Source organism: Stegastes partitus, unplaced genomic scaffold (assembly GCF_000690725.1).
Source record: "Stegastes partitus isolate 25-593 unplaced genomic scaffold, Stegastes_partitus-1.0.2 Scaffold284, whole genome shotgun sequence".
NCBI classification, from domain to species: Eukaryota; Metazoa; Chordata; class Actinopteri; family Pomacentridae; genus Stegastes; species Stegastes partitus.
The window spans coordinates 91,167-105,537 of NW_007578015.1; the positions used below are offsets into that span (position 1 = coordinate 91,167).

At 42.2% G+C, this 14,371-nt stretch overlaps 1 protein-coding gene across 1 annotated transcript in view; it reads right to left on the reverse strand.

Moving 5' to 3' along the window:
* Positions 1-14,371, reverse strand: part of LOC103357963 (microtubule-associated protein 2-like) — a 70,974-nt gene that overhangs the window by 31,716 nt on the left and 24,887 nt on the right. Inside the window, exon 2 of the mRNA XM_008282737.1 lies at positions 2,905-2,965. The gene's annotated coding sequence lies outside the window, so the exon portion shown is untranslated. The remainder of the gene's footprint in view (positions 1-2,904; positions 2,966-14,371) is intronic.

Genomic DNA, 14,371 nt, shown 5'->3' on the forward strand with positions numbered 1-14,371 from the left:
TTTTTCTTCATCTTATCCTCTGAACCACAAAATGCTCCAACGTTCTGACCAGCAGCCACATGACAAAAACTCTTAAGTACAGAAACAAATTAAGTGCATGCTGTAAAGGTCAGTTTCAGTTTTATTCAATTAACTTAGAAATAAATAATCAAGAAATATCATTAAAAAAATTTTCAATGTTTTCTTGTCATGGTTATACTATTTCCTTTGCTTTATATGACTTTATATTGTCATGAAAAGTGAGCTCATAGCAAAAAAACACCCAGAAATTACTGGGGTGCTTCGTGCAAAAGGGTGAAAATTAAAAATAAAATTAAAAAATTAATAATGTAGTTACAAGTTTTCATTATATCATGTCACTTTTCTGTTGCGATTGAGAGAAAAAAAATCTAGTTTTTAACATTAAAAAAGAAAAAGAAAAACAACCTGCTGTTGAACAAACTGTCTCTGTCGGTGCAATTACCGCCTTAATTTAAGATGCAAGAGTAATCAGTGTATGTATTTGTGTTTTAGGAAGGCAGAAAATGAATCAATAGTGAGATTAATAATAGGAAATGCTTCTGTTTTATTAAGGAAACATAGCAAATATCTGACCCGTTCGAACACAAAAACAGACAATCGTTTAACTCCAAAACTGGCCTCACAATAATCACAATATCAAAGTCAGGCCGTGACAGTCGTCGGCTCATCCACGGGTACATCGCACACAGGAAATGCTAATCGCTACTTCTGCAACTGTGAATGAGAAGGATTACGCAGCGCCAGCAAACATCACTGAATCATTCAGAGAGTTCACATCGTTCTGTACTTGTGCGATGAATATTGTTAACACATCGAACAACTGGCTATCAGGATGAGAAAAAAAAAAAAAGAGGACAAATGTGACAGTTTCACAGCAGCGAGCTCTCTGCTGTGTTTCCCAGAACTTCTCGTCTGTCAGCCCGAGTTGATTCTCCTCCCTCCTCCCTCCTCAGCCATCTTGGCTTTTCATAGCTGAGGGGATTATGATGCCGACAACTTACCGTCTTAGAGCTCACACCCTGCACCTACACAATCTACACAACAAACCCCCCAGAAAAACCCTCACACACCCAGAACTGGCAGCAACCGTCCTGTTAACATGAGATAAATATAGAAAAATAAAACCCATCTTTGAGCCTTGTTCACCATCAAATCCATCCATCAAGCAGGCCGAAGCCAAAACACGACATTTCTGCTTAATGACTGCTTTTTTGGCGGTCAGAAATATCTCGCATGACATCAACGCCAAACAATCGCTCCTATTCTCCCGTCCACATGTTGCGGAGCAGAGCTCCCTCTCCTCTGTGAGCGGCCAAGCTAATCATCTGGCTGAGCGCAGCCACTTACATCTGACTCCAGGGGCCCCATGAGTCATGGGAAAAGTGAGTGTGAAATGTCATGAGAAGAAGTAGTATACCATCTGGCAGCAGGCCAGGCCTCTATGTTTCCTGCTTTTTTGGTTGTTTAGGCGGGAGATGGAAATATCTCAGTGTAAAAGGATTTAAAAGTTTATAGAATTTACAGGAGTATGGTTCTCGTGATTTGTTATTTATTCCATGAGTTGAGCTCTTTGCGTCAGTGTGAAACAACTTTACAGCCATTGGATGAATTTTGCACAAATTTCTTACTTAAAAATTTTAAAAAAAAAGGTCCAATATGTTGGTTTATATCCTAAAAACTAACCACATTTCTCCTGACAGCATGCTTAACTACAAAACCCACAAGGAAAAAGATAAAAACTCAACATTTCCAATTATTTAGCACTTTTAACACTTTCACTGTTATGCTTTTATTTTGAAATCAAACCACAATGTACTGATAAACTTCAGCTTTTCATTGTTAACCCTGAAATAATATTTTTTATACTTAAATAATTTCACTTCCTTTACTTTTAGCCTCTTATCTCAGTCATTTTAAAGGCAAGTCAGATTATTTTTTTTATTTTTATTTTTTTTTAAGAACAGTCTCAGCAATGCAGACCATCCACAGTTTAATATGATGATTATTGCAGATTTGCTATGTGAGCCTTTACGTGCACATTTTTGCATTTCATAAAATACAAATTGCTATATTTTTACATGCATCTCCCTGTAAAGGGGTTGCAAGGTAGCAGCTAGAAGGTCGCCGGTGAGGAAACCCGGGATCTTTCTGCGTGGAGTTTGCATGTTCTCTCTGTGCAGCGTGGGTTCTCTCCGGGTTCTCCAGCTTCCTGTCTCTATAGCGTAGCCCTGTGATAGACTGGTTACCTGTCCAGGGTGTCCCCTGCCTTCAGTCAGCTGGGATAGACTCCAGCCCCCCATGACCCTAGTGAGGATTAAGCGGTGTATAGATGATGGATGGATGGATGGATGGATGGATGGATCTCCTTGTAAAACACTGGCAGCTGAGACATATTTCCAGAACGGTGTACGGTAGATTATCTAGAATCCTGGAATATTTAAAACATAACGATGGGACACTGTATGACTTATAATTAAAAAACAAAAACCGATCACTGCCTAACAGTAATAAATGTGCTCACACACAGGGGCCTGTATTCTGCAGGAGCATCAAACCATCATCTTGTCATCTTTAAAAGCCCTTAAATGTATTTTACAGGCTAACAGTTGCTAATCAGTAAAAACTCTGATGATCCAGCGGATGCCATGTTTCATTAACGTCCTCTGGGTTGACTTACGACTCACTTGATGTGTCACACTGAAGGCAAATGAGTTTTTACTCCCATGCGACACCTCCCAGGTTCTGCACTGAACTAAGATGGGTAAAAAAAAAAAAGAGAAGCATCGCACCTGGTCTACATCAGCATCTCTGCATGCTGACATCAGCATTTAGCTCAGAGCCCCACTGCGCCTAAGTGCATCCTCACTCTGAGTGTTGGCTCACCTGAGTTGAAGAGCTGTCTTCGCTGATCAACGAAACCGACGAGTGGTGAGTGTGTTCAGAACTGTGGGGGGAAAAAAAAAGAAGAGAAGAAGCATGTTAGGATGTCACTCGCTAACACATCATAAGAAAACGATACGTCACCGGGTCGGAGAAAAGCCTAAGCCCGTTTAATACAGCAGCATCTTTCTGCTGAATCCTGCCTAGCCAGTCCAAACGAGGGGGCTTTTTATTTTCTTACATGACAGTTTTCATCCTGGCCTTCTGTTGGACAGCGCCGTGCATGAGGCGTGCATGCACACAGCAGCTTAGCTCCGTCACCTGGAGTCTGCCAGCAACATTAATCCAAACCTCAGTCTCTCTCTTTTAAGCTGCCGCTGATGGGCTGCGTGCAGCGACAAGGTCAACCTAATCTATTCACAGTGTGCGTGCAACACGTTCATATCGTTGTGTTGCTGCATTGTAGTTGTGGGGCTCAATGCATTTCCATTAGAATGAATGGTTTTATTCTCAAATAATTATGCACATTATTCAATTTGCCTCAAAAACGGCCTCTTAATCCGTCATCTTTGACCAGATTTTGTTGCGTACAGGAAGTTAAGACATCATAAGTGTTGGAAACTGCACTTTAAAAAGGCTAATTTTTGTGCATGATCTGGTGATCCATTCGGAAAAGTTGTGTGTTCTGGTGTTGATGCAAACGTGCAGAGCGTTAGATGAGATTTTTGATGCATGTCAGTGCTATGAATATGTGGCAAGTTAGCCTAGCTTAGCATAAAGGCTAGAAAGAGGAGGGAAAAGGGAAAAAAAGTAAATCAGTTGCATCGTTTACAACAATCAATTTAAATGAAATTAATATGTAGCTGGGTTAGCAGTAGGTTAGCCTAGCTTAGCATAAAAACTAGAAAGAGGAGGGAAAAGAAAAAATTGTAAATCAGTTGCATCGTTTACAACAGCAAATTTCTTTTTGATTAACCCTTATGACCATTTTTGCATACTTTTGTCTTGACATACCACATAGAAAGAAGTTTACTGTGCTCATGCTTGCTATCTTTTGTTCCAGCACATCACCACCTGTATGATCTGACCATCATTTTTTCCACTTTTACCACTTACATTAACACTTTGGGCTCAAAAACACACAACAAATACAAAATCCGATGAGAAAAAATGCAATATTTATAACAATAAAAACCACCAACATGCTGAACGAAGCATTTTGAAAGTTGGAAATGTAACCGTAGGTTGCAGATATGAATATAAAAGGGTAAATTTGATATAAAATCCAACTAAATATTTGCAATTATATACAAAGCAGGTGTGGCCTTTTTTTTAATGCATGTTCATAACATCATATCTCCGGTTTTATGTGGTCTATCGACATGAAACAAAAACTGGGAGAGAGTTTAAAGACTTCACTTTTGAGAGGAAGCCGTACATGCACTAGTTTTTCTGTTGTGACGTCTAAAAAAATGGCATGATTACATCACGCCAGTGTGACGGCAGACCTCTAAGGGTTAAAGGACGTATCTAGTCTGATTTACCAAATGTAGACTTCTGGTATAAGCTTGTGTATTTCAAACTTTTTGGTATAAGCCTGCTACAGTTTTAAGAATCCTCTTTGTTACCGGAAACCTGGAAGATGGCAAGTTTGACAACCACATAACCAAGACGAGTGTCCTTCATTGTCGTGTCACCATGATGTGGACTGAGCACCACCCAAGACAACTGATTGATTTATATCACAGTCAGACCGTTTTCCAGCCCAGAGCAGATACATTTGTTCATGCGGGACTAGAGCTGGGATTTGTGATGTGACTTAATCACAAATGAATAATTCAAATTCAAAGCATGCAAGGGCAGGTAGGGAAATGAAATAACATTAAACCACACAGTCGTGAACCAGAACTGTCCTTTAACAGAAAACTGTTTGTCTTCCCGCCTGTGTGTGAGTTCTGCCTCCCTCCCGGCCCGTCCTCCTCTCCTCTCTAATAAATCAACCTCTTTCCTGTTTGGGGAATCTCTCCTCTGCTCTCCTTGTGTCGATCCTCTATCTCGTTCTGTCCAAATGCCTGTTTTGGCGCCAGAACCCTCCTCCTCCTCCTCCTCCTAACGGTCCTTTCACACTGCTTTAATGTTAACAGGATGCTCTGTGTTCTACCTCCTTACAGTCCCAAAGCAGAGCAAACGTGCAAATCTGTCTTTCTTCATGGCTGTGCTTAAGCTTCAACTCATCCCCTGGCTCAGCCCCCGACGGACCAATCCAAGAATTTGGCAAATCTTAAAAACAGCTCACGAGCGGAGCCCGTCTAGAGGACGCTACCGCTTGTGTGATCACTTGTTTGTTAAAAATAATCGCTTTGATATCTTTTTTCGGATTATTATTATCCCTGCAGTTGCCTTGGAAACTGTCCTCCCAACCTCTGCTTCTGCTATTTAGTGCGTCTCACGCTGTCTGCAGACCCACTCATTAACTGTTGTCTGCTTAAAGTTTGGAGCCATTAAAACTTACTTATCTGCTTCCTTGCTAAAGAGTTAGACGGCTGGATGTCATATCTTCTGTTAAATATAGCAACAGCTGGTTAGCTTAGCAAAATGACTGGAAAAAGGCTCACCAGAATCTCAGGAATATGTTTTTCGGCTTTGTTTGTATTTCTTAAAACCAGCGGTCCCCAACCACCGGGCCGCGGACCGGTACCGGGCCGTGGGTCATTTGGTACCGGGCCGCACAGATAGAATAAAAACATTTTGTTGGTTTATTTTTATTTCCAGCGGAGTCTGCAGGGTGTTTTATTTTGAAAAATGACTAGCTCGTCTTCCCGTCAGTTTTTATGTCCGGCTGCTAAACGAAGCCGTCAGTCAACAACAAACGTCTCAGGAGAGCTGCTTTGGAAAGTGGGAGAGACTTAATACTGAGACAGAGAAAAAGTAAACATGTTAAGCAATAAAAATTAATTTTATTAATTTATGAAACTTTTCAATAGAAAAAAAAACAATTATTATTTGTTATGTGCGTAACGACCGGTCCGTAGAAAAATTTCTTGCTTCAAACCGGTCCGTGGTGCAAAAAAGGTTGAAGACCGCTGCTTTAAACCAATCACAATCGTATTGGGCGGAGCTAAAGGAAGGCAACTTTACCGTACGATCAAAATCCTTGGTCGCTAGCCTCGAGGTTTTTGTTGTTTCTTGTAGTGATGGATTTTGAAAATGGGGGCTGGAGAAAGTTAATGGCGGGTTTATACCTTCAGTTAATATCCAGTAAGTCAGACGATATCTGGTGAGATTAATCGCATCAGAAATGTGAGAAATAAACAGTTCTTATTTAACGTATTCCAGGATTCGTGATATTCCCTGTGCACTTGCGAATGTTTTTCCTTTAATTCGTTGTCCGTCTGCACAAAACTAAGCGAATTTACGTCTGGAATAAAAAATGAAGATGCAGAGAGGAATGTCACAAAGGAAACGTGTCTCGTGTGAGGAAGTTTAGCCAGAAAAAGAATAGAAAGACACAGAGGGAGGCGAAGCTACAACCTGATCCAAAAATATCAGGAGCGTGACAGGAATAGAAGCCACATGTTTACAGCAGGAACAGTAAATGATCGTTTTCTCTCTCACACAGCAGCTGGCCTGTTGCGAAACCCAACGCCATCGATTCCACTCAAACGCGTGTTTCCAATCAGCTCATGATAAATTCACTAATATGTGGAACTTGTGATCTCTGAAGGGTGAAACCAGCGAACAAATTGCTGCATGTTGAGAGTAATTGAGGGAAAAATGCATGCATCAAAGCATTTTGGGGTCTTTTTGAATCCTCTTTTTGTCTTCTGCAAACCACAGCTGATTTAAGCCTGAAGTCGTATCTTAAGTGCAATCTTATTAATTTGAGCTTTTACAGGATGTAACGCTGATAATTTGGCATCTCTGCAATCTTATCCGAGATAACCAGCAGCATCTCGTCGGTCAGTTTAATGGAGGACACGACAAACAAGCGATTCCTCTTGAGACTCCAGAAAGGTGGAAAACAGTCGACGAGGCGCTTTCTGTCCGATTTGACCTCCTCCCGGGAGGAGGGAAGCCAAATGGGTCGCACAGAAGGCAAAGAGGGAGTGAAGGAGGAAGGAGGGACGGGAAGGAGGTCAGAGCCTGACCTAATCCACAGATTTGTCTTCTTCATCAGGGACGAGGCAAACAGGAAATGAATCCTAATCTCGGCGCTTTGCTAACAGGCCTGATAAAAGCAGCTGGAAATGAGCCAACAGAGGACACGCAAGGGAAGATATTTCGAGAATTATCTGGTTTGGTTGTACTGAGCGGGACTCTGTGCATTCTGGACTATTTGCTAATAATGTGTGTCGTTGCACAACCTGAACTGCTGAGTGTAGAAAACATGAAAATGACTCCAGAGGACATTGCACCCAACGGTACATTGGCAAGAAAAGGTCAACTCAGACATTTCCTCATCGGCATTAGCGCTTAAACCATAAGCGAGGACTCACAAACATGACAGGAAGTATGTTTTTGGATGAAATTATTCAATTTCTAGTCATACAAAAGAGTCAGTTTGTTTTATCCTTCAGTGTGACAAGGATGCTTCCTTATCTTAACCCAGTGTGTCTAAACTTAACCATACATGAACTATAGTTTATTTTCTCTAACAGCGATCTTTCCCCGTCTTAATTACACCCTACTGTTGGAGCTTTGAGCTGAATGTGAAAAATGTTCACTGTCTGTATCTCAGACATGGAGGAAACCCCTAAAAGCTCATCTGTGTGTTTCAAAATTACATATTTATGACATTTTTTTAAGCAAGAAAATTATCCCGTCTGGCCTTAAAATGGCGTAAATGCAACTATACCACTGCTTCCTCTAGAACAAGGGTGTCCAATCCTGGTCCTCGAGGGCAACAGTCCTGCATGTTTTAGATGTTTCCCTCTGATTCTAATGATCAGGATCGTCATCAGGCTTCTTGATGATGAGTTGATCATTTGAATCAGGTGTGTTGGAAGAGGGGAACATCTAAAACATGCTGGATAGGGGCTCTCGAGGACCAGGATTGGGCACCCCTGCTCTAGAATGTCAATGAAGTCGTCGCCTCTCTCTTTTTGCTGCAGCTTAAGCACTCCGGCTCACCTACAGCTTCAACACGAGAAGGGTGCAATCCAATACTAAATAGTATGCCAGAAGAATCGTCTGCTAAATGTTGTAAAGCACCAGGATGTCATTTTGCATCCATCCTGACCCACAACCGTCTCGAACCAGAAACCGATTCCAAAGACGACTAATGACACCTAAAGTCCCATCATGCAAGTTGACAGGATCTGTTGGTTACACATGAACTCCCTGAAGTCTGGATCTGTTATTTACGCTTCAGTTTCAAGGTGGAAACGCTCAGCCATGTATGCGTTCGACACCACGTGCAACTTTTCACGGAAGAATTCTGAAACCTTCTTCTCAGATCAGTAAGTCTTTCTAAATGACTGCGTTTGTGCAGAACCTACCCAAAGTCAGTCACCATCAGGAGTGATTTAGAGTTGAATATATCCCCCGAAACCCAGACCACGTGAAGCCAGAAGGAGCTTCGGGGGTTTAAACTGGCAACCCGGATCAGCAGACGACTCCTAACAGAGTAGTAGCATGTTGCATAAAACATGTATTTTGCAAGGCTCCTAAAATAAAAGCATGTGATTGCAGCCAGACTGTGAGTGTTCATTAGTAACAGAGACGTGTGCTCATACAAAAACATGATTAATCCGACTAATATTTGCTAAGAATGCTTTAATCAAAACTAACCTCCGACAGCAAATGACTGTGTCTCACTGTTTTGTTTTAAATCACTGAGGTGCCACTCGGGTTCTGGAGGCAATACTTCAGACCTGACTGATTAGAAACCCACACAAAGAAGAAAGCATCAAATCCAACTGCTCAGACTGTGGTTCAACCTGAGGGTCCAAGCCAACAAATCTGACAGTCGTTCCTTTTAACTTGGCCATCGCCGCCCCCCCACCCCTGACTTCCTCATCTATAATTCACACAGAAAGCTTCCCTCTCCCCAAACCACGTGGATTCCCTCCGGCCGGCGCACGCCTTCGTACTACAAACACATGCATGTTTAATACATCAAAGCTACGACGACTTCAAGGTGAAGGATCACAAAATACTACGAAGGATGCTGCACAGGAAGATTTAAAGAGACATCACATTTGCAAAATTTTAAAGAAAATGATTGTCGTAAAAAATCTAGAGCTACTTCTTTCCTAAACTTTCGCATCATTTATGTGCACATATCCATTTCATTATCGTCCCTCGATGCGAGCCGGTGAGTAATTGCCTCTGTGACTCGCCTTTTCTAATCATGACTCGGCATGTAGTCCTGAACTCCTTTATCCTGCGGGGGGGGACTCTGGATAATCAGCGCCGTCTTACAGGTGTAAAGGGAGACTGTTTTGTAAAGCTCTACACCCTGGACGGGGTTCTGAGGGGACCGCCGGGCTAATGAGCTGGACTCCGCCGGGAAAGAGGCTCGTTAATTAATCTCGGCATCAGCGAGCGCACGAGATGTGTTGAATCTTTTATTTATATTTGAGATAGGATTTCACAAGTTTCAGGAGCAGTTGTTTAGCTACGATTTTTGGTGTTATAGTCGACTTTATTCCAGCGGCATCGCAAACAAATTGTGTATCGTGTGTGTCAGTAAATTCCAAATAGCTGCCACATGATTTCACAAGACACTTCCTGGAAGCAACAAAACATCATTTGGCACTAATTATCCTTCAAATTGGTAAACTTCCAGTTAATTACCCCCGTTTAATTGCTCATGTGAAGCCTTTAGAAGTCAGCCAAAACGCGAAATGTCCGTCTCATAGCCGCCAAAGAGAAAAAGATATTTCAAAACTGTTATTTAAATAGAATCTGTAGAATGTTTTTACTGCTTTTTCACAACTAAGACAAAGGTAAATGGCTCTTTCTTGTTTTTGACTGCAAATTAGCAAAATTAAGATCATAAAGAGCTGCATCTAGTCATTCCCACGTCAGCGTCTGCTAAAGTCAGCCAGAAAAAGTCTCCACGGACGTAAAAAATGTGGACGAAATCCTCCGTCTGCTTGGTGGAGCAAATTTCATAGCAAAGACTGGAATCCAGTTTGTTTAATACTTCCATTAAGCCCGACCCCTGGGTCAGGAGCCGCCGCTCTACAGAAAAAAAGCAATATCCTGTTTATGCCAGAAAGCGACGGAAAATGTGGTTTTGATTTGGAGACTGGATGTGAACAAAAAAAAGGCAGCGACGGTGTCACGAGGACTCACGTTTACAGGAATTATACCGAGACTTAACATTTGTTCGTGATCATAGTCGGATGATTTAACAAAGCTGGTGTTGAACAGCGACATGATGAGACTGATTCAAGAAACTGAAGACTCAAATGGACACTCATTTACAGGAAATCGCTCTTTCAGTCGTAGCTACTGGTTAGCAGATAATGGTTGCCATTGGTTGTGTTCACCTTGGCGAGACCGTTCTCTAGTGCTAAAAAAACAAAAGCTCTGGTATGTTTGTGTATCTTTAAACCAGTTGTCTTGGGCGGGGATACAAACAGGAAGCAGTGATGATGTGCAGTCCAAGTAGTGAGAGTTGAACTGGTTTGGTTGAGCGTTTTTCATGAAATGGATCATTCATGTTGGCAAAACTTACGGTAACGGGGGAGAAGAAAGCAAGCCTGTGCTGCCTGATTGGACACAATCGAAGCCTATTTGGCAAATTTTGTAATGTTGGAAATGTACAGAAATTGGTAGACTTATGCCTTAGAAATGAAAAGATAACGAGGATTCATCAACAGCAACGACACGATTGTTCGACGCAGTGATGGATACCTTCAGTTGGATGTATCTGATGATGAAAGCCTCTCTTGATAATAAGCGACGCCTCATTTCATGCAGGTTTCTTCTCACATTCTTGTGCCTCCTCCACCTCAGCATTGCAATCTTAACCCAACCCTGATCCTACATTCTTGGTTTCATTGCCATCAAGGTGAGAGGATTCCTTTGTAGTTATTTATTTCTACTCATGTGGCTAGTTTGTTGGTTTTTTGTTGCCCTGGATCACCCATCTCTAAGAGGAAAGGTACCAAAAGAGAACATGAAGAGGGCACACAAGTTCTCCAGAGCTACTGAGAAGCACAAACCTTGGATTTTTTTCCCCCTCTCCTGACAGATCCTAATCCTCCTGCTTGCCCTTTAAGCACATCTTAATTGACAGAAAATACCATCAGCAGCTTCATACCGCAAATGCACGAATCACCTACAAGCTTCAACACATGCGAGCGGCGCTTTCTCTTATGTACACCGGGCAGGACCAGGTGCTGGGCTCGGTGCCCCTCAGGCGACAGCTGCACTTAAAAGTGGAGACAGGTGGCAAAGCAGCCTGCGTACATATATATATATGTAGGGTTGCTTTTAATGGCCTCAGACCATCATATGCACATTCATCAATCAACACGTTAGCACAGGGGCTGGAGGCGGCAATTTTATGACTCTGGAGAACTCTCAGGAATGCAAGGAGGGCGAGAAATATTTGAGAAAAGTGACGGCTTTTGGTTAATCCTGGTTTGTTTTTGGGGCTTAATTGTGTCATCGTGGGGTAAAATAATGCAGCTAAGACCTTGACAAGCATTTGAAGAGACAAAAATACTAAACTCTGATGCTATTTCACTGTAAAGTTCCCTTTTATTACTTTGATACTCCCGTGGTATGTTCAATTTCTGTTATTTTTATTTAATGCGCCAATTTTCTAGTCGGCTTTTAGGATCAGAATCCAATAGCAATTTTTAGTCCAACAACCCTCTTTGTGTTTACTTTTCTCTCACAGCTTTTCTTTTCTTATCCTCACAACACCTAAAGTGTGATTTCACTGAAAAGACTTCTCCAACACCTCCTCTGGATATTTTATCCGTTACGCAGCATCATCATCACAAAAAAAATTCCTCAACGGCGCTACGAGCCCGGGTAGCAGCTTCGCCGACGTCGCCGCGCTACGCCCCGAAATAACACGCTGTCTGGTTCGCTCAGCCGCATCTGCCTCTGCGGCTCACCTCATCTCAGTCAGTGTTTGACATCCGGCTTCATAGCCGTCAAGTATCACTTGTCGACAGGCACTTGAGGGCATTCTGTCAAAGTCGAGGTACTGCGAGATGTGTCTCTCTCCCGCAGTTTGCCTCTTCGAATAACCTACGTTGGTATGAAAACGCTGCGGCATGAGAGAAACGCTGCAGCGATTACTGGACGACTCAAACATCAGCTCGATAATCAGCACCATGAATAAAGCTCCAGAATTGATTTTTTCCATCATCTCTGGATCTGATCAGTAAAAAGAAAGTTTTTACGAGACATCTGAGACACTACAATGACACAATGGCCTCCTTTCTTACACTTGACCTCTCTGCAACACCTACCATTTATCTCCGTTTCAATTCAAAAGCCTCGCTGACTAACCGGACACTTCCAACCAGAGGCGATGTTGACTCCAAAACAATGTCCCTCTCACCCACTGCTCGTGCCCCGCGAGCTCGGCAACAGTTGGTTAACCAGCCGCCGTCCTTTGCGCCGAACGCCGACCTCGCTCCGAGGGAAGAGGGATGCTGGGGAACGGGAGGGACGATCGGGGAGGGTGGGGGGAACAAGCCTCCACCGGTGACCCCGAAAAAAGAGGACGGAGAGAGGACGCGTTTGCCCCCTCCTCCCTTCCTGCGCCACAGCATGTCAGCCCAAGTTGGTTTCCACAAAAGAGACAGCTCGCCCCAGAGCTGCCCGGCAACCAGGCGGGCAGACGGCGACAGGGATGGACAGAGGGAAGGGGGTGAGGAGGAGGAGAGTGTTGGTGCAGATGTGACAGACGTCCTGGTGACTTGTAGCGCACAGTCATAGATACAAACATGGACTGTTGGCTGACGAGAATGAACCAAGAAAGACGATTCAGCTTCTCAAACTACAAAAATGACATTTTACCATCAGTGAATTCACATGCATTTTAAGCTTCCTCCACAAAAAATGGCTTGTTAGCTACGAGTTAGAGTCGTTTTGGGTGTTATTGAGCAAAACTCTCAGGCCGAACTTCTCTGCATGATCTGCCCCTGTGCAAACTCTTTCAGATTGTTTTGTTCCTTTAGAGAAAAGCGTTAGATACCCCTGAGCATCCCTGAAACACTTCTGCACAGGTGTCTACACAGATTGGTAGAATACAAACAGGATGAACTCAGAGAGGTCAACAAGCGCCCTCTTGTCGAGTAGCAGGTTCTACTCTCGAACATCAACAATGCAAAAATCACCGTGTAGGCTAAAATAACAAACCCTCCATTGTTTGATCGTACTTGAGTTCGCTGAAGTTATGTCGAGCACGGACGATGTGTCACTGTTTTGGCTGTTCGATCCCACACCAGCACAATGGAGACGTTGGCACCACCTCCGAGTAGAAAACCGCCTCTAGTGGCTAACAGTGAGTCAGCGCTTTTTGTTTTCTCCGCTTGACCATCTCTGATTTGCCTGATTTTTTTAAGGCATAAATTTTTTTTTTTTTTTACTATATTTTATATATGATTTTATATGTTTATATATTTTAAATATGAATATTTCTAAAGCTACTACTAAAATATATATACATATATTTTCTGAGAATTGTTTTTTTTTTATTGCCCCTCGACCCACTTTCGTCACATTTTTGCTGCGCATTGAAATTTCCGTCTGTGTTTGAATGACAATATCTCATGAATATTTAAAGAGAAATGTCAGGAGCTCTTATCGTTATTTCTCATAATGTCATTTGATTCAGAAGCTGCAATATTTGACAAGTGGATCAAATAGTCTCCGATGATGGACGAGTTAAAATATGACAGAATTCACCGGACAATGCAGACGTCAACAGTAACAATACAAAACAAAAAATACAGAATACTTGAGGAACTGATTGGTATGACAAGTTGTAACGCTAGATAGTCTAATCCGAGTGGAACAAAGCTCTGGTGTCTCGAAATGGTTCTCCCAATATAACTAAGAACATATTTCTTTTTTAAATATGGGCATGTTTTTCAAGATTTATCTCTAAAATTTCTTAAGCTGTAGTCATTCAAACAAATTTGCGGGAAAAAAACCCCCAAAACTAGCTAGAAGTGGGTGGACAGCCAATTAAAAATAAATCTCAGAAAATATTTAATATATTAATCTCAACTTTCACAGACACAATTTTAAATATCTGTAGTTCATGTTTAAAAAGCAAATCAGAGATGGTTAAGCAGAAGGGCCCTGATGATTTGAGATGGAACAACCCACAACAGTGCTGCACAGAGCTCTAATGCTAACAACTAACACTGACCAACAGCAGAAGCAATCAGACAGTGAACAATAGTAAGAATAAAAGTTGGAATAAGATGACACCATTCTCTTAATCACCATCCTCCAACGCTCAGGACTGAGCGGCGACAGTGAA